The 21,275-nt window shown below is 48.3% G+C and overlaps 1 protein-coding gene across 3 annotated transcripts in view; it reads right to left on the reverse strand.

Moving 5' to 3' along the window:
• The window catches only part of ASIC1 (acid sensing ion channel subunit 1), a 147,010-nt gene that overhangs the window by 123,007 nt on the left and 2,728 nt on the right, over window positions 1-21,275 (reverse strand). Inside the window, exon 1 of one of the 3 annotated variants that reach the window (XM_024214738.3) lies at window positions 4,807-4,818. The exons of the other annotated variants lie outside the window; for them this stretch is intronic. The gene's annotated coding sequence lies outside the window, so the exon portion shown is untranslated. Of the gene's footprint in view, window positions 1-4,806; window positions 4,819-21,275 lie in introns of those variants that run through there. 3 annotated transcript variants of the gene reach the window in all.

The raw sequence follows: 21,275 nt of genomic DNA on the forward strand, positions 1-21,275 counted from the left end.
GAGGGGCAGTGAATCAGAACTGAGGTGAGGGGGTTACAGGGAGGTGAGAAAGGACATGGATGCTGATTGAGCAGCTGCTTTCACTTTACCATTGCTCAGTGTAACACATTCTGGTGAATTACACAGGCTCGTCTGGAGTAAATGCAATTCATTAAATAAATCAGCTATTTGCTTCCCCTCCCCCCCAGAACTGATGGGCCACTTGCCCCAGCAGGGAGTGCCATGTGGCTGCGTTCCCACTGCACCATAATTAATACCTGGCCATCTGTCACGGCATACGTATTGCCCCAGTCCCCATTAAATATCAACTCACCCTCAATAATTTCATGAGGGGGAAGCAGCATCAGTAATTAAATGTCTGTCGTGCCCAGGGCCATCTGATTGCTGCAGAGAGCAGGGGCCACATGAAATATTGCAAGGGCCACCTGTACTGTTCATCTCAATGGGGCTCCTGGAGCAGTGACTGGGAAGCCAACCTGCAAGGATCCTTAGTATAGCAGGATCCTTAAGGTGACCCGATGGCCCCTCTCCATTCCCTCCTCATGTTCCCGTTTCTGCTGCCCCTCCATCCACTGCCCCCCATTCTCCACTTTCTCATTGCCTCCTTTCACATCCTGCCCCAGTCCCATTGTAAATCAACTCATTGTGCTTTCACAATGAGCCTCACATTTATTCTCCATACCCCATCATTTCCATCTCATTGCAGAGTTGGATGGAGGGCTGGCTAGCTCATGATCTTGAGATACAGAACCTCACCTCTAGGCCATCACTTTAACTTCAGGGCTCTGGCTCCGTGGCTACCCTTTAGTCTTCCGCAGCTGATGGCTGTTCAGAATAGCCCCTGTGTGACATGAGTTTTGAAGATCAGGTAACCACCTCCCCAAACAGCATTAATGGCCCCCACACTGGCAGCTTCAGCAGAGAGGCAGAGGACTGAGTGGGCCATAGAGACTGAGCTCCCCTTTTCCCCTTAGACAGGGTCCCTCTAGGGCAAGGCTGTGGCAGACTGGTAGGGGCAGTGTGTGTGGGAATCTATTTGTTGTTGCACAGGCTAGACCCATAGAGGTCTTCATGCTCCAGAGCTATCATCCCCAGAAATTTCACCAGTGTGAAATGGACCCAACCCTCCCTCTATTCACACATGCCTGCAGCTCTCCTGGTAGCCATGTTGTCACTTAGTTACATCAGAAATACTGACTTGAACCTGGGAATGCAGGAGACAGTCCTGATGCTATAGAGACAAATCACACCCCACAACTGATCCAGCTCCCCTTCCCCTCCTCGCATTCCTCCTCCTGCTGGGGGTCCTTGTCCCATTTCAGGGCTCTGTAGGGTGGGCAGGACTGGGCTGGCTGTGGGGGAGATGGGATATTCTATTAGAAAAGAGAAAGAGCCTTTCTTATAAGTCCAGGGAAGAAAGTCTTTCTAAGGTGAATAAGAATGAAGCTAGGAAGGTCTTTGGTATCTGCTGCCAGGCATAGGCAATCTCTGAGCCTCTGGTGCTGGAGGTTTCAGAGAGTCTGAGACATTTCATGGGTGATAAAAATATTCTCCTGCAGCCTTAAAATAGTGCGAGTGCCCCCACCCACCTTTCCCAGCATTTGGCCAATCCCCCAGAGCCCGAATGGTCTGCATTGCCAATATGGAGTGTGAAAGCTAGTCTCAGTGACCAGATCTGCAGTGGCTGCTGAGGGGGAAGACCTCCTTGCGGAGCCACTGCTACACACACACACCCTTCTCGGGGGGCAGGTGACAGAGTCCCCCTCACTGTGCTGGAAGTTGGTCCTGGCTGGTTCCACCAGGATCAGAGGCCTCCTGGACTACGACTGGAGGGACTGGGTGGACCCCCCAGTGTTCAGCTGGTGCATGGGACTCGCCACTCCTCATATCCCCTGATGTACACTCCAGGAGGTTAGGGCAACCTTATTGCCTGCCTCTCATGCATTCCTTGAGCAGGGTCTGCAAGAGAGTGCTACCTGCCCACCCCTAGCCCTCCAGACCTCACCATTGGGTCCCTCCCCCGCAAGCCTTCCTAGCTGCACCCCGCCACCCCCACCTGAGCCAGGAACATGACCTGCAGCCAGCCTGCCTCCGAACTCCACCTAGGAAACAGCAGTTTACACTCATGCTCCACATCTTTCACTTCCTCAACCCCGTGTTCTGTCCCAGCACCAAGTGGCAGGACCTCCTACCATCTGTAGAGGTGAGGAGCTCTGGTGGGCCAGTCTATATTCCGCCCTGGTCCCATGGGCTGCTGGGGATATTAGTTGGTGGCTCCTTCACAGAGCCATGAGCACTAGCACATACTTGGCACGGTTCACCCCCTCCTCCAAAACCTGCCTTTTCTGTGGCGAAAGCGAGACCCTGGCACACATCTACCTCAAGTGCGCCAAGTTGCGGCCCCTTTTCTGACTCCTCCAGAACCACCTCCTCAGGTTCTGGCTGCAGTTTTCCCCACATCACCTGCTCTATGCACACCCCATCCATGTCCCCACAAAGTCACCAGACCTCCTCATCAACCTCCTCCTAGCATTGGCCAAGGTGGCCTTTCGCCTTACCTGGAGGAGGAAGCTGGATGGGGAGGTGTTCTGCCACTGTTTCCGATCCTCCTTAAAGTCATGTCTCTGGGCAGAGTTCCTCTGGACCGCACACACTGGCTTCTTGGACCCCTTCGAGGAACAGTGGGCATTGTCCGGGGTTCTCTGCTCAGTGTCCCCTCCTGGATCCCTGTGACCCTCACTTCCGTCCCTGTTTTTTTCATTTGTTGTCCTCTGAAATCTTTTAAGATCTGGGGCCAGTAGCTCCTCCCCCTTAGGCTGGAGGGAGGAGCCTTTAGATATGGGCTTGCTTGTGCCTGAGAGCCTCAATAGGGGCCAAGATGGAGGGGGATAGGTCTGATCCTTCTCTGCTGGAATGGAGTAGTGAGGGGACTTGTGATGGGTCTAGTTCACCCTGGCACCGATGCAGGAGGAGGAGAAGCAGTGGCTGGGATCTGGGAGGATCTGGTAACTAGCTGGCAAAGCACAGGTTCCCCATTCCAATCTCGCCCCATGATGTTAATCACAAAAGGCATCTGTAGGGAAGGAGTGTAAAGCAAGATGGCTGACTATAGCGGAAAACACTTTGTGTAAGAGCCTCCACATGGCACCAAATGCCCCTTACCTACCTGGTTCCAGGCTGTCAGCACAGCTTTTACAGGTGCCATCAATTAGGATGGCCAGTAGTGAATTATAGCAATACCAATTAAACAGCATGATGCCACAATTATAGCTCTGGAAGAGGGGGCTTCCTAATTTCCCAGCTGACCCAAGTGGGCAGGCCCTGCTAGAAGGCAGATGTATCTGGGGCAGATGGCTGGTTTTTAATTTTCCTCTGGCATACAGGAAAGGGGGTGGGGGGACACTGCTGACCCTGGGTTCATTAATCTGCCAAGGATCTAGAGAGCTGGGAAGCAGTGAGGAGTCCAACAGGTTCTCTATGCTAAATGGGGCCTGGGTGCCAAAGGGGACTGGGAACAGGATACTAGGTGGGACACAAGAAGATTGTCTTAAATGCAAATCTGATTTGCAACACATCAGTCAGGTGGGGCAGGGAAGAAACAAACATGAAAACCTCTGTGATGGGAAGAGGGGGCAGTTTGGTGCTGCCCAGGTAGTGCAGTGAAGGGTACCCATATATACATACACACACCTGACATCTGCATCCATTTGTCCTACATGGACCCAATGCTGCTGCTAGACAGATGGAAGGAAGAAAAAAAAAGTGCCCTTAAAGTGTGGGAGGTTCAATACAGCATTCTGGTGAGTGCTTTGGCTGGGTCAGAAATCCACCCAGAAATGCAATCAGATGCTACAATGGGGAAACTCAAAGGGGTAGGAGGGCTTAAGGATATGTTGGAGACAAGGGACAGACCATAAAGGCAGGGCAGGGGGAACATCTGCATTGTGGGGGAGGGGGTTCCAGGGCAAGGTTAAGGGGACACAGGGCTATTGCCAGAGGGGCTAGGAGCCCCCCAGGTGGGGGCGCTGAGTGGTTGCACTGGGCTCATGCACATAGGTTGACCAGACAGCAAATGTGAAAAATCAGGAGAGGGGTGGGGGGTAATAGGAGCCTATATAAGAAAAAGACCCCAAAATCAGGACTGTCCCTATAAAATCAGGACATCTGGTCACCCTACATGCACAGTAGCTGCTCAGTGTTCCCTCAGGGCTCAGAACACCTGCTCTGGTAGCCAGTGAACTCCATACCCTCCGCAGTCCCTCCTCTGAGCACAACTGGAAGCTCTTCAGCCCCTGGTGAGTCAGAGCAAGGGGAAGGTGCTCAGCTGCTCCCAGGCCAGGGCTATGGGGACAGAAAGCACCAGCCAGAGTCCCCTCAGGACCCCTTCTGTAATTTGGACACTAGCAGGAGACGAGGCATTTCCCACTTTCCAGGCTACTCCATCATGCAGGGTGCCCCTCAGAAGCTGAGGTTTGTAGATTCACAGATTCCAAGGCCAGAAGGGAGCACGGTGATCATCCACTGACCCCCTGTCGAACTCAGGCTAGAGAACTGCCCCAAAACAATTCCTAGAGCAGATGTTTTAGAGCAACATCCAGTCCTGATTAAAGAAAGCAGTCAGTGACGGAGATCCCACCAGAGACCTTGGTAAATTGTTCCAGTGGTTAGTTACTGTTAAAAATTTACGCCTTATTTCCAGTCTGAATTTGTCTAACTCCTACTTCCAGCCACTGGATCATATTATATGTTTCTCTTTTAGATTGAAGACCCCCTTATTAAACAGTTGCTCCCAATGTAGGTACTTACAGACTAATCAAGTCATCCCTTAGCCTTCTCTGTGGTAAGCTGAATAGCCTTGAGGGGCTCAATCGATCACAATCATTTTCTTGGCTCTTTCCTGAACCCTCTTCCATTTTTCAACATCCTTCTTCAATTGTGGACAACAGAATTGGACACTGTATTCCAGCAGCACTTGTACCACTGCAGATACAGAAGTAGATTAACCTCTTTACTTTGTGCTTAATTTGTGCTACGGCTTGCAGGGCTGAGCCCCGGCACATTTAGGCTTGCTGCATCAGTTATGAATGTAAAAAAAAAATAAAAAAAAAATGGCTTGAGCCCCAGCACCTCTTTCATTACAAATTAAGTACTGTCTTTAATCCTACTCAAAATTCCCCTGTTTATGCATCCAAGGCTCACATTAGCCCTTTGGCCACACCATTGTACTGGGAGCTAATGTTCAGCTGATTATCCACCTCCCATCCCCAAAACTTTCTCAGAGATCCTGCTTCCCAGGATAGAGTGCCCCACCCCATAAGCAGGGCTTACATTCTTTGTTACTAGAAGTATACATAAAATTTAGCCACATTAAAATGTATATTATTTGCTAGTGCCTGATTTACCAAGCAATCCTGATCACTTTATATTAGTCACCTGTCCTCTTCATTATTTACCACTCCCCCAATTTTTGGATCATCTCCAAGCTTTATGTTTGATGATTTTGTTTTCTTCCATGTCATTGATAAAAGTGTTAAATAGCCTAGGGACAACCAGGGTACATCTACACTGCAATCAAACACCCATGGCTGGCCCGTGTCAGCTGATCAGGCTTGCCAGGCTTAGGGTGGGGGGCTATAAAATTGCAGCATAGACATTCAGGCTCAGGCTGGAGCCCAGGCTTTGGGACTCTGTGAGGGGGAGGGTCCCAGAGCCCACATGTCTACACTGCAGTTTAATAGCCTTGCAGCCTGAACCCAAGTCAGCTGATGCAGGCCAGCTATGGATGTTTTATTGCAGCTTATACACAAACAAATCCCTGTGGGACCACCTTAGCAACACCTGCTCAATGATGATTCCCAGTTTACAATTACAGTGGAAGAAACCCAGCTTATTAGGGCTTGAGAATCAAGGCATGCGGAAGCAGAGCTGTTAGCTATGTCACTGATGCGGGAAAGCATCAGCAGATGAAAGGCCCCGGTGAGGCAGCACTGAGCGAGCCGCCATGTTTGGAGGAGATGAAACTCAACATTTAGAGACAGGTGCTGAGCTGATCAAGGTTCCATGACAGCAGCAGGAAGCATGGCAGGTGATCAAAGTGCTGAAGCAGAAGGGGAGAATGAGACAAGCTGGGCCATCCCCTGTGACATTGCACTCTATGATTTTATGAAAATATGCTAATGTAACTGGAATATGCTTCATGCAAAAGGTCTCTTGTAAGGTATCATTACAAAGCTTATAATCTACTGAGTGTGATCATCCTATTTGTATAAATGTACCACTCTTGTATCTGAACCTAGAAATATGAAATATAACTGAGGGCCTATTGTAATTATGCAAATGGTGGGCCATTAATGGTGGTTTGGAATCTTCATGACTCCCATTAACCAGGACAATTGATTGCAGATGGCTCTGTTTTACCTGTAAAAAAGTCTTCCTGTATACGAGTGTGCTGGCAAGTGGGTAATGAAGTCTTATAGTGACATGTGATCATGTCACCTGAACTGGAATCCATCTTTAACCTAGTGCTTTTCCATTGAAAAGGGGGGGGGGCACAGAACCCAGAGGGACAAAGGATTCTCACCTTATGCAAAAGATATATAAATGGGTGGAACAGAGAAAAGAGGCAGCCATCATGAGGAATCCCCTAGCTATCACCTGAGCTAGAACAAGGGCTGTACCAGGGGAAAGGACTGTGCCCAGACGAGGAAGGCATCCAGTCTGTGAAAAAACTTATTGAAACATCTCTCAGGGTGAGATTTTATCTGTACTCAACTGTATTAGGCTTAGATTTGTGTGTTTTATTTTATTTTGCTTGGTAATTCACTTTGTTCTGTTACTACTTGGAACCATTTAAATCCTACTTTCTGTATTTAATAAAATCACTTTTTACTTATTAATTAACCCAGAGTATGTATTAATACCGGGGGCAAACAGCTGTGCATATCTCAATCAGTGTTATAGAGGGCAAACAAATATGAGTTTACCTTGTATAAGCTTTATACAGGGTAAAATGGATTTATTTGGGTTTTAGACCCCACTGGGAGTTAGGCATCTGAGTGTTAAAGACAAGAACACTTCTGTAAGCTGCTTTCAGTTAAGTCTGCAGCTGTGGGGCAAGTAATTCAGACCCTGGGTCTGTGTTGGAGCAGACAGGCGTGTCTGGCTCAGCAAGACAGGGTGCTGGGGTTCTGAGCTGGCAGGGAAAGCAGGGGCAGAAGTACTCTTGGCACATCACTTGGCAGTTCCCAAGAGGGTTTCTGTGATTCAACCTGTCACACCCCCTTCAATCTGATAGAGAGGAGACTCCAACCTCACAAAGGAAAGAGCCTTAAATATCCAGCTACTCAGAGCCATCCCAGCTACGCAGATCAGAAACCCCTCAAGGCATCTTTACAACCAGGGTGAAACCTAAAAGGGTACATACATCCCCCACCCACCCCAAACATCAGAGTCACAAACACAGGGACACCAGGGAGAGATGGTATCAGAACTGTAACTATAAGAGGGGGCAACAACAATGGTTTCCTGCCACAATCCCAGTTGCAAAGGATGGTGGCGTGGAGGTTGCAATAAGGAACGGCAGTGATTTTCCTGTACTGCATGGAAAGATGTTGAGAAGCACTGTGTTAGAAGAGAGACATCTCGGTTCTCAATTTCTTTCCACCTATGCCCCCAAGACAATCCGTGGTTTCTTATGCAATCCTGATTCCATGATCCTTTTTGCTCTCAGAGAATTTGGATCACAAGAAACCTCTGTCTGATTTTGGAAGGGAGAGCGCTGGGTTTTCAGAAACAGATATTCAGGAATTTACAGATGGTCCCTCAGCTCCTTGAGGCCTTTAGGTATGCTCCCTGGGAGAGGCCCAACTAGCATCATCTCACAGGTTTCCAAATCCTGATCACTAGAGCCCTGCATGGATATAAAAGTTTAGATCTACATCTGATCCACAATAATTAACTTGTATCCAACCTACACTCCACATGTAACCCCCACACTGCCTGGGTGTGGTGTTCGGTCCCATCAAGTGGCACAGAGACCACTTAGGCCTAGGCTACACTAGCAGGGGGGTTCGAACTAAGATACACAACTTCAGCTACACTATTCGCATAGCTGAAGTCAAAGTATCTTAGTTTGACTTACCTGGCTGTCCTCATGGCAGCGAGTCGACTGCCGTGGCTCCCCCGTCAACTACGCTTACTCCTCCTGCCGAGGAGTAGTACAGGCGTCGATTTAGGGATCGATTTATCATGTCCAGATGAGATGCGATAAATCGATCCCTGATACATCGAACACTACCCGCTGATCCAGCGGGTAGTATGGACGTACCCTTAAAGAGAGATTAATGAGTTTACTTTATAGCCTTAGCTAAGAGCCATATGGCTTTTAGCTCATGCAGTAGAGCCTCATGCATTTAGCTCTAAGAGGTCCCAGGTTCAATCCCAGCCACCGCTGACTGGGGTCTGTCCGTGTTACACACACACTCCACCTTTTATATATATCCCCACCAGTCTCTATCTCACTGTTAGAGCCCTGCCCAGCTACAAACACTTGGAGCCATATCTGATTTGTAAAGATGGTAAACAATACAACCACATCCACAGCTGCAGATATCCACAGATTTGCAGGCTCTGTTGATCACCACTTCTCCTGCTGCATGTGTGTGGGGAGCTCATATGCACCTGGGGATATGACTAAAGTCCCCAAGGGTTTACTTTAGATAATGATGTCTCCCACAAGGTCTGTAATATCATGTAGCCACCCTCCCCCCCTGCAAGCACCCCCATGGCCAGCGGTACCTCAGCACTGCCCTGATTCCTCCCTGTTCAGGACCCTTTCAAGAACTCATTCAATTCAAAAGGCAGTTCATGCAAATCCCCTCTTGGGAGTCCAATTTGTTGAGTCCTCCAGTACATACTAGACCTCAAGCAGTTCAGTGTGTCTCTTGTGATTAATCCAAAATAACAAACTCACACTCATCAACCCAGGTGTCCTTTAGGGTCTCTCCTAGATCTCCCCACCCAGAGCACTTTCCCCCTACTGACTCAGGAGCCAACTTTTTACTCCCTGCAGTAGCTCTAGGCATAACTAATCTGCTAACCTTCCCCCCTTCAGTGGCATTTCCTGCACTTTTTATTGGGTGAGCACCTGATTCAACCCAGATGTGACTCATTCTGTAATCAGGGCTGGCTTAGCCCCAGGCTCTCCAGTCCATGGGGCAAGCCACCCTGTGACAGGGTCAAACAAGGGAAGAACTTGCATCACTGAAGTGCCCCATCCGGAGCTGGGAGCTTGCAACTGCACCTTGGTGTTCCTTGAGCCCTAAGCCTGACTCCTACCACATGGAAAGAACACTGTGCTCCATGCCATTCCCGTCGGATTAACCGAGTCCCCAGGGAATCACTGGAGGGGTCTCATGGGGCACATCTGCTATCCAGATGCCTCTGCTTATTAAAGGGGAGCTTGTAATAATGCCATGAAAGCTTTTATCTGCTTGTGTTAAAGGCACTAATATCACTGTGCTCTGTGTGGGTGGGGAAATTAGACAAGAGTTCCTCCATGCTGACGTTTCCCCTCCCCCACCCCCCATATTCATCTTTCTCAACAATTATCTTTTATTTTGATATCTTTCTATTTAAATCTGCAGAACCTCTTTCAGGATAATAGAGAGGCTAGATCTCTCTAATAACCAATCACCTCGCTGTGCCACTTAGGGGGTAACAGAGAGAGACAGTGAATGGGAAAGGGGAGAAGATGGCTCAATCATCCCTCCAGGCGTCTGCAACAGGAACCATCCCCAGGGATCAGGAAACAAATGGTCCCACCCCGCACAAGCTGCGGAGACCCCAGGGCATTCTGCTCGCTGACAGAATATTGGGGGGAAGAGAGGGAAGGAGAAGCACGAAGGTACCTTGGGACTAGTTGTAAGAAAAAGAGAATCTTATTTCCTGGCCCCCTTCCTGGATAAGAGGATTGTTCAGTCTACATGGCCCTTTCAGTCCTTGGTCTCTGCCACCCAGGGGCCCAAGTTAGTGCCAGTGGTGATGTGGACACCTGTCCACTAGCAAGTAGGCCAAAATGCCCCCCAACTCACTTCACATAGGGGGTCACTGAACAGGCATGAGATGGGAATGACATAAGAACGGCCATATTGGGTCAGACCAAAGGTCCATCCAGCCCAGTATCCCGTCTGCCGACAGTGGCCAATGCCAGGTACCCCAGAGGGAGTGAACCTAACAGGTAATGATCAAGTGATCTCTCTCCTGCCATCCATCTCCACCCTCTGACAAACAGAGGCTAGGGACACCATTCCTTACCCATCCTGGCTAATAGCCATTAATGGACTTTACCTCCATGAATTTATCTAGTTCTCTTTTAAACCCTGTTATAGTTCTAGCCTTCACAACCTCCTCAGGCAAGGAGTTCCACAGGTTGACTGTGCGCTGTGTGAAGAAGAACTTCCTTTTATTTGTTTTAAACCTGCTGCCCATTAATTTCATTTGGTGGCCCCTAGTTCTTATATTATGGGAACAAGTAAATACCCTTTCCTTGTTCACTTTCTCCACACCACTCATGATTTTATATACCTCTATCATATCCCTCCTTAGTCTCCTCTTTTCCAAGCGGAAAAGTCCTAGCCTCTTTAATCTCTCCTCATATGGTACCCGTTCCAAACCCCTAATCATTTTAGTTGCCCTTCTCTGAACCTTTTCTAATGCCAGTATATCTATTTTGAGATGAGGAGACCACATGTGTACACAGTATTCAAGATGTGGGCATACCATGGATTTATATAAGGGCAATAAGATATTCTCCGTCTTATTCTCTATCCCTTTTTTTCCAGGATAGAATGCCCCACCCCATAAGCAGGGCTTACATTCTTTGTTACTAGAAGTATACATAAAATTTAGCCACATTAAAATGCATATTATTTGCTTGTGCCTGATTTACCAAGCAATCCTGATCACTTTATATTAGTCACCTGTCCTCTTCATTATTTACCACTCCCCCAATTTTTGGATCATCTCCAAGCTTTATGCTCCTTAAACATGATTGAGTCAGCCGCAAGCTTTCGCAGACATTGCTCCATCAGTGAACCTAGTCCTGGTTTAGGGGCCCTTGTCTGCAGACATGAGCAGCGAATTCATCCTCAATGTTCATCCATCCCTAGGGATTCCCAAAATATGCACCAATCAATGGAGCTCACTCCTAGCTCTGGGTAAGCCTCCCTCTGCTGGGATGCAACAATCCAACTGACAACCCCATGGCATCACACTTGTGCTGGGGCTGGGTTTTGTAGGTGAGGGTCTGCAGAGCAAACTCATCTATTTAGCGGTTGTGCCAAAGATTAGAGGAGAGACAGAGAGGATACCTGTGTGTGTGTGAGAGAGAGCACTAACCTGTCTATTGGAACTCCTACAAAACACCTTTCTGTACACAGGAAATGGTCTGCATCATGCTGTAATCATGGCCTTTCAGAGTGAGTGAGAAGGCTGTGGGTCAGCTTACCTGGTCATACCCCACTGGACAGAGGACATCACCCCGAGGGAAGGACAGAAGGTTATACTGTAGGCCTATTCTAAATAGGTCATTCACCACCCTCATCACTCTGTGTTATGAGGAGTAGAAGTCACATTCAGCCCTCGGACACACCCAGCTGATCCATCCTGAGCTGCATGTGCCTCTCTGAGGGCAGACCTAGTCCTGGGACCTATCAGTCCATTGCATGAATGTGTTACCTGGGCCTCTCCAGACCCTGAGCTCCATCCCTTTTCCTAGGCTCTCTTTGAGACTCTGGGAGATGTCTGCAAAGAACTGAGTGGATCCTCTTAGGGTTTACAAAGACAAAAACAAACAAACAGGGAAAGTCACTGCTGTAATACTATGGCAAGTCAGTCTCAAATCCCAGCTGTGCCACAGCCTATCCAGCATCAGGTGGGTTAGCTCAGCTATGAATGGGTAATGAGAGCTTGGTTTGTTCCAGCCCTTCCCAGGGGCCCCCAATTCCTGCACTGTGTGCTGCTAAGTAACTCTAATTGTCTTTGCTTTTGCTGAGAGAGCACCTCAAAACTCAGCCACGGTCTGCTCCTTGCATGCCGTATTTATGCACAGCCTTAATTGTACCAGGGCTTTGGAACTGAATCCTTTTCAGACTGAGGGCTCTTGAAGGATGTAATACACCATCTGGCTTTCTGTAGCTGAGGAAGGCAAAGAATGGACTGCATGGGAGGCGGGTGCACACATGTGCGTGCCAGTGCCCTCTGCTCAGTGGAATCAAAATAGTTTATCTATGTATCATAGGTTCTATGCTGCTAACAATTAAAAACCAAACCTCCTCTCATCTGCTCTGGGGCGCCACCCAGCCCCATCCCTAGGGACTGCTGCTGCATATTGCCCTTGTATCGGTCATTTCTAATTTTGTCCCTACATACTTGTGTTACTTGTTTATATTCATCCTTTGTAATTTGACCTAGTTTCCACTTTTTGTAGGTCTCTTTTTTGATTTTTAGATCATTGAAGATCTTCTGGTTAAGCCAGGGTGGTCTCTTGCCATACTTCCTATCTTTCCTACGCAGTGGGATAGTTTCCTCTTGTGCCCTTAATAATGTCTCTTTGAAAAACTGCCAACTGTCTTCTATTGTTTTTCCCCCTAGACTTGCTTCCCATGGGATCTTACCTACCAACTCCCTGAGTCTACTAAGGTCTACCTTCTTGAAATCCATTGTCTTTATTTTGCTGTTCTCCCTCCTACCATTCCTTAGAATCATGAACTCTTATCATTTCATGATCACTTTCACCCAAGCTGCCTTCCACTCTCAAAGTCTCAACCAGTTCCTCACTATTTGTCAAAATTACATCTAGAACAGCATCTCCCCAGTAGCTGTCTCCACCTTCTGAAATAAAAAATTGTCTCCAATACATTCCAAGAATTTATTGGATAATCTGTGCCCTGCATTCGTGTAACTCAGCTGGGTGTGTCCCGGTCTGTGGATGTCTGTGTAAGTGCAGTACCTGGAGAGATTTGCAGCTTGTCACAACATCACAGTGTGAGAGGGAGCCCAGGTTGGCAAGCCAGAGGGCTCAGTGGTACCTGTTCCAGGTTGCACCCTGGGGATCCCATCACACTTATCATGGAGCCTGAGATATAGCACAGGTAGTGGCAGGGCTCAGCTTATCTGCCCTGTGCAGAAAGAGCCCCTCAGTCCAGTTCTAAATTACTTTTGAAGAATTAATCCTGGGCCTCCCTGGAATGTACCACTCCCAGAGGGAGAGGGGGAAGTATGTTCCCTATGGCCTATTCTTCTTTCTCTGATGGGGCTGACATTTGGTAGTGTGCATTGTGTGATGCAGACCTCTATCCATTAAAAAGTGAGCGGAGTTCAGCTCTCTTTAGATCATCTTGTTCATATGGAAGAGCTCATCCTAGGTGCACGTATATGATACCCCTCCTCAGCACCCTCTCCCACAGAAAGGAGAGATGGCACAAGGATTGGGTCAACTGCAGGTGTCCTGATGAGACCTGCAGATGCACAACCTCCCAACTCTCACTCTTCTCCCTGCCTCTGGTCTCCACTCAACCTGAACATCTTCACGCCGACTGGTCTTGTAGCAACAGCATTCTGCTCTGAAATACTCTCCCCAGGCCATGTCTATCCTAGATAATAAGCCTCTTCTGTATGAGTATTAAACAAACAAGGCACTATCAGCAGAAGGAACCAGACAAAGTGGGATTTATGAGCTGAGGAAACATGTAAAGTGGATCATGGGGAACTATGGAAGGATGTCCACTGCACAGCAGCCAGTGTTTCTGCTTTGCCCCAGGCTCGTTATAATGGGAGCCTTCCCTTTGCTAAATAATGAGATTGTTTGGGTTCACCTGCCTACTGAAACATCAGCCTGGCCCTGGTTCTGAATGAGGGGACAATTTGGTCCTCCTTGTTCTATGGCATGGAGAGATGGAGGCCTTCACAGATGTGGGTGTGCTAGGCAGCAAAGTGTGTATGCCAGAGGGGAAACTGAGGCACAGAAAGAAGGAGTGACTTGCTCAGGTCACACAGGAAAGAATTCTATCCAGTGCTAACTACTAGATAACCAGAAGAGAACCCTGGAGTCGTGGCTTCCTGTTCCGTAGCCCTCTGCATCCCAGCTCTCTCTGCGCTTACAAATGAGCCGTGAGATGTTTCTGAGCCACGAGCAGGGGAGGGGATTACTTTAGCATCTAAATCACAGGAGCATGAGAAGCCAGCAGTCCTGCTCACCAGTCCCCGCCCCCGTAAACTGTGCATTTTTTCTTTCCTAATACATACAGTTTGGCCTGAATGCACCAGTCTGCAGCTCTACCAACGAAGGCTGCTGCCTCAGGGGGAAATATCTCTCACCTGCTGAGGGCACAGTCTGTGAGTGTTTAAAGGCTCACCTTCCACGCAGAATCCAGGCCTGCCCCACAGGCTGGGGGGAGCAATGCGAAAGGCCCAGGAGCAGCAAGGGGAAGTGGGGGGGAAATCAGCCAGGGCCTTAAGTCTGAGTAGGCTAAAGGAGGAGTTGTTGTCATAGATACCACCAGTGCCTCACTCAGTGCATGGCATTGCGGGGAGGCCTCGGGCATAGCCTAGTGCCCATCTCTCTCTGCTCTGGAGCTCACCTCTCCATGTTGAGACCAAAAAATTATTGGGCAGCCGACAGGCCAGGCATCTCCTTCGGTCAGTGCCCCTCAAAATTCCAGCCCAGCCCTAGGGCTGCTGCTAGGCCTCTGACATGGGCCTGGGTGAGCATTTGTGTCTGTCGGTGTCCCTGCATCTCCCGGTTCTGAGAAGTCTCAGACGTGTGTAACCCTTCTGCCAGGCCGAGTTGATAGCAGCAAGGGCCGGGTTCAGTACATGGGGTCCCCTCCCAACAGCGAAACACAAAACCAGCTCGAGCCCCCACCCAGTGAGCTGGGAAAATCTTACACACACCCCTGGGCGCCTCAAAGAGGCAATACTTCCCCTCTCGCAAGCACAGAGTCTCGGTGTAGCAGAAAATGTTTAATAACATGAGGTAAACGACATAGCATTAAATTGGGAAAACACCACAACTAGAGTTCATAGACCAAACAATGAGCGAAGACCCACCCCAGAAATTGGGCCGTGTCCTTTCCTGTTGGTTCTTGAAACCAGCAACCCAAAAATCACCCAAAGTCCCAAAAGTCCAACAACCCCCAAAGTCTCTGTCCCTGGTCAGTGCAGCCCCAGAGTTCAAAGGGGGGGGGGGCGCAGGGTGTTAAGGGGCACCTTACGTGATCCGAGGCCGACCGGCCGCCTCTCCGTAGGGTTCTGCCGCAGCCTTCACCACGAGCCGCTCCACTCCCCCAGCTGTCCCGTGAGCCGCTCCTGCCGTCCCACAAATTGCTCTGCTCTACCAGCTGCTCCGCTCACTGACCTGTGAGCCACTCCAGCCGTCCCCACAAACGGCTCCGCTCTGCTCGCCATTCCTTGGGCCGCTCCAACCATCCCTGCAAGGCTCTGCTAGCTGCTCCTCCAGCCGTCCCTGCAAACTGCTCTACCAGCCGCTTAGCAATATAGCTTCAGGCTCCCACATTAGTTAACACAGCACTCAGTGATCTCAGCTCTTAGTAACTTTAGCTCTTTTGTGATTTCAGCTCTTAGTAATTTCAGCTAGTAGTAGGGGAGCCCCAGTGCTGGTGCACTATTGGCCCAAAGTGAATTCAGCTCAGCAGCCTGTAACTAGACTCCTAATAGAATCAAAGTTAGCTCTGACATTCAACAGTGGAGAGAAGAGAAGATGCAATTGGCATGGCATGGCATTTTGGCTTGGCCCGGCCCAGCCCCTTCATTAGGTTTTGTAACCCATGCTCCTTGTCAAGCAAGTGCTACTTAGTTAATGGTGAGTTCTTCTGTCATACAACAGTTCCACTGGCCTTGATTCACAGAATCAGGGTAACAAAACTTTATTCTTCCTGCCCCAATAACAGAGAAACTGGGGATCCCACACCAGCCAAAGTAACCACTTTCAGTTGCTGTTGTCTCAAGCCAGGCGGGTGGGTGTGCCTATGCAAACAAGATCAGCCCCTGGAGTTCTTTTCCACACTCGCCATAATTCACCACCAGATGTCAGGGTAGAGCTCATCCTGACTCTGCTTACACGTGGCTTCATCTTTCCCTTTCCTGGTGCGTCTGACAGAGAATTGCTGTAGTGAAGCAGATCTCCAGGGGAGATCCCAGGCCTGAAGCTGAGCTGAGACCAGTCATAATGAGCTGTGGAGGCTGGGCCACTGACAGGTAAGTGACCTGTATTGATTCAGAAATTTAATCACAGGGAGACCCAGCTAATTATCCCCAATCACTGGGCTAGTTGTGTCAGAGCACAGTAGTGGCCTTGAAGCCACAGACATTCTGTGACTTTCTATCCAGCCTTCCCAGGCGGCAATATCTTTAGCATAGCGAAAGCAGCAGGATTCAGTGGTTGGAGGCAGCCTTGAAGCCAGGACTCCTGAGTTCCATTCCCAGCCTGGGGAAGCTCTGTAGCCTAGTGGTTGGAGCAGGGATCCAGGACCTCTGGGTTCTCCTCCCAGCTCTTCCACAGATTCACTGAGTGACCTTATAAAGTCACTTGCACACTCTGTGTCTCACTTTCCTTCCAGGGAAGATGGTACTGAAAGTGACCCCTCCCCCCAGCCATATTGTGAGGCAAAGTTAACATTTTAAAGCCCTTTGGAGGCTAGAAAGGCACTATAAAAGGGCAGAGGGTTGTAAAGACAGGCATATCATGTATCACTCATAGTAACCCCTGCGGAACAATGGCGGTGGGTTCAAAATCCTAGTTGCCCTTAGCTAGAGAAGCGGTGGCTGCAAAGTCTTGTGAATGGGATTGTACAGCAGAAGGGGAAAAAAATCAGAGTGTGAGGTGGTGCATGCTCACAACAGTTCAGTGAACCCTCTGGAAACTCCTCTCCCCCCCTTCCCCACATACTACTTGTGCCATAGAAATGCTGTTGTTTTATTGTAAGTAGACAAAACTTTCATTTCTACGTCACCAGTAAAACCTGGACCAAGTCAGTATTAAACAAATGTCATACTAAACTGCTCAAGATAGTTAAGACTAAAGCAGACTGTGAAGAACTTCAAGAAGATCTCAAAAAACTAAGTGATTGGGCAACAAAATGGCAAATGAAATTTAATGTGGATAAATGTAAAGTAATGCACATTGGAAAAAATAACCCCAACTATACATACAATATGATGGGGGCTAATTTAAGTATAACTAATCAGGAAAGAGATCTTGGAGTCATTGTGAATAGTTCTCTGAAGACGTCCACGCAGTGTGCAGCGGCAGTTAAAAAAGCAAACCAGGGCTAGGTTCACTGATGGAGCAATGTCTGCGAAAGCTTGCGGCTGACTCAATCATGTGTTAAGGAGTTTGTGCATGGATAGGAACTGTGTGAAGAGTCAACTGTTACAACCCGGTTACAAACTCAGCAAAATTTGGTAGTGTAGACAAAGTCCCATTTCTACCATATTAGGGGATATGGTTACAGCACAGCTATTTCCTCCCTGCTCAAAACATGACTTAGCCTTGCTGTCTACCTTGGACCAAACTAAGTTTAACCATGTTCCCCAAAGTCTTGGACTTCTTAACGAGCTTTCACGTTGAAAAGGTAGAATAGCTTTGTTCCATCTATATTCCAAGACTGAACTAGGTCTTAACTACTTAGCCATAGCAGAAAAAAACTTAACCTAAGGTCCAGTACTATCAGATGTACTCATTTCAGGGCCCCCCCTGCAGTGTCCAGTGGGCTGCCTGAGCATGCAGTGTTAAGGACCATGCATCCTCTTTCTGCTCCCAACTGGTGTCTGTTTATCCTCCTGGGCTCTTCCCCTCTGCTCCCCATCAACTGAGCTAATAGAGCTTGGGCTCACTAGGCTTGTAAATGGCTTCAAACTCAATTGCCCTGGGCTGGCACACAGCTCTGATGATCCCCCGCCCCCATACACTTTGCCAGCTTGTCTGGTAGATAAGGATGGCAGTGGCTTTAATTCCTCACTACGCCTTGACTGCCAACTCCGCTGCCCACTCACCCTAAATAAATGCTGTCCAAGGATTTGTTTGCCAATGCTCTGGAGATAAGGGGCCAATTCCACCAGATCTTCTTCCTCCATTCCTTTTATCTCATTCTTTATCGAATTTGTTAGACAATCCACCTGCAGCAGGAGAGGGCCCTTTTCTTTTCCTTTTTTTTTCTCCTATTAAAATCTCTGAACAAATCTTCCTGCACAGAACCTGGGCTGGATATTTAGGAATAAAAAAGTCTCTAGCAGCTATTACTAGGCTTTGAATTACCATTGATCGAATGATCAATAACAGAGGCTGTCTCTGCTCAACAAACCTTCCTGTGTTTGTGGCAGGATCCTGTTTGCTGGGGCTCTGCTGCTGCCTGGGGCTGTTGTGTCATCAGCAATCCACTCTGGGACTGCTGGGTCCATGCCAGGGCATAAGAAGACCTTGTGTGGAGACTCTAGACAGCACAGAGAGAACCACAGGGTCTGTCAGTGTCCAGCAACCTTAATAAAGAATCCCTTTTACATTCAACTTGTCTTTTCTCTACTGCAAGTGAGGGATGGAGTTGGGATTGCAAAGGGAATGGCTTGGGATTTGGAAGCCTTTACTGGGACATCAAAGCTTCCCTTATATCCTGGCAATCCAGCATTCCACCTATTGGCTGACTGACACATTGAAAGCAAACATCATTATCCCTGCTGTGATGTAGGTCAAGACTATACCCATTTTGCAGGTGCAGAACTGAGTCACAGAAAGTGCAAGTTCTTTTCCCAACTCTCATAGCAAGTTAGATACAGAGGTGGTGGAAATCTAAATCACACCATCTCTCAAAGCTAGGGATGGTACCTATGAGTCCTGAGTAGAACCTGGGAGACCGAGTACTAGTTCCCTGCACTAACCAATGGACCAACTTCCCAGCAAGACCCACGATTAAAATCCAGTAGCTGCAGTTTGCTGTCCCCTGATCTAACCACTAGGTCATAGATCCTCCCTGTATCATTGCCTTGATGCAGCATATTGGATCAAGTTTATGTTTCTTACCCTTGATGCAGTAATTCTTCTTGGCTGGCTCCTCCCTGGCCCCACATCTAGCTCAGGTGATTGTAGGGGAGGACTGTAGGGGGAGAGGGGCCTGGCTGGAGAAGGTAGAAGAAGCAGTGACCTGTGAGAGTTCCAGGGGCAGCTCAGCAATGAGAAAACATTAAAGCCGAAGGGCCCAATTGTGCTGCTAGTGATTCAGAAGCAAAACTTCAGTGGGTGCAGGATTGGTCCCTTATCCGTTTGCTGATTTTTGTTTAAATAAAAAAAGGCAGCAAACTGGGGCACCCAGCTCTCTTAAAGGGATGGATGCTCCCAAGGGCCAGAACTGGGGATCTGTCAAGAGTTATTGTAGGGGTCCTGGGCTGATACTTGCTGATAATGAAACAGACACGAATGTTTGACTCTTCCCAGGAAACAGCTGCAAGATTAAAAAGCATCAGAACAAAATAAAATATATTTTTTTTAAATGCTGGATTCGGATTCATGATGTTGCAAGGGGATTAGTAGAGCCTGGAAGCTGGTTCCCCCACCGTAGCGCTTGGGTGCGCTAGGCCTGTTGACAGCAGATGCTGACTGCTTAGCTAAGCAGCCTTGGGTCTCATTAGAAGGGATTTTTCTCACCTCTACCTGGAATCTAGCCTTTCTAATAACCCTGTTGTTTAAGCTCCCAGGCTCTGGTAAAAACCTGCTTGCTCTTTATTCTAAACTGGCACTGCCTGATGAAGCAGCATCTTGGAGGATGGACGGACGGACAGACAACACCGAACCTTAGATGGCTGAAATGCATCATTCATTCACTGCAATGATGTTCCCATTCCAGGCCATGTCCAGGGACTTCAGAAGAAGAGAAATGGTTAGAACATAGGAGTGGGAGTCACTCAGTAGCACTTCAGTTCTTAACTTAGCTCTGTCACTGATTTTCAGTATGACCCTGGGTGAGCACCTGCCATACCTAAAAAAACAACGAAGAGTCTGGTGGCACCTTAAAAACTAACAGATTTATTTGGGCCTCAGCTTTTGTGGGTAAAAAAACTCACTTCTTCAGATGCATGGAGTAAAAATTACAGATGCAGCCATTATATAATGACACATGAAGAGAAGGGAGTTACCTCACAAGTGGAGAACCAGTGTTGTAAAATGGGTTAAGGAAACAAACCAACCTCACTGCGGGGTTATGAGGCTTAATTGATCAATGCATGTAAAGTGCTTTGAAGATCCAGGACCACAGCCATCTGTAATGTGAGTGCAGTTTATCCTGAAAACAGGGAGTTACAGCAGTTTATGCCACAGAGGAATTTGGCACAACACTAACTCATGATATCCGATTATTGTCACATGGGAATTTTGTCAGCCCCAGTGGTAGTGTGGGCTGCTGCCCAGCTTACAGGACTCATGGCCTCCCCAATTCAAGGTTGGTTTTTGGAATGTGGCTTGATCACAATCACTTCTACAGGCATTAAAATGTCATCTAAAGTGCTACAAATAACCCTCTGATTATCTACTGGCTCTTAATGCTACTCCCCAGAGATAACAAGCTGTGATGCTTCCTCTGGGCCATATAATAATCACCCCAATTAGTCCCAAGCAGCAGTTATTAAGCTCATGGCAGCGCTTTAGTTTACAAAGCAGAAATAATTAAGCGGGTGCTTGTGATAGTCATGTGGCTGGGAGTGACCAAGGATATTCCATGCTTTGTGGCTTGGGAAAGGAAGCAAAACTCATTTGCAAGAGATCCCACCACATGTATAATGCAGTGCCCCCACAGCACCCTGCACATGAAAGTCCCTCCACACCAATAGGCTTGTTTTGTTGCAAAACCAATGGATAATTAGCCAAAGCAAATGCAATCAGTTGTTAATGCTGGGAGTTGTTAATTCCTTGTGTAAGGGGACTGTTGCCCCCTTACTAACATTCAGTGGGGGTGTTTTGATTGGCTTGCTCCCAGTACTAAAAGGGGAAGGGTCGATGGCAAATCAGGAGCCTGAGACTGACAGTCCCCAGGAACAATGGCGAGAGGCCAATGCTCCAGATCAGCCTGATTGACAGGGCGGGCAGGCTAATCAGAGGGTCAGGAGGCCAGGGAGGTCCCGTCCTCCGTGTGAGCTGGAATTGCCTGGGTCAGACTGAGTGGGGCTGAGCTAAGGAGAAAGCAGGGGCCCAGGCTGAGCTGGAGAGCAGAACC

This window comes from Terrapene carolina, unplaced genomic scaffold (genome assembly GCF_002925995.2).
Source record: "Terrapene carolina triunguis isolate 2854851 unplaced genomic scaffold, T_m_triunguis-2.0 Scaffold641, whole genome shotgun sequence".
Lineage (NCBI taxonomy): Eukaryota > Metazoa > Chordata > Testudines > Emydidae > Terrapene > Terrapene triunguis.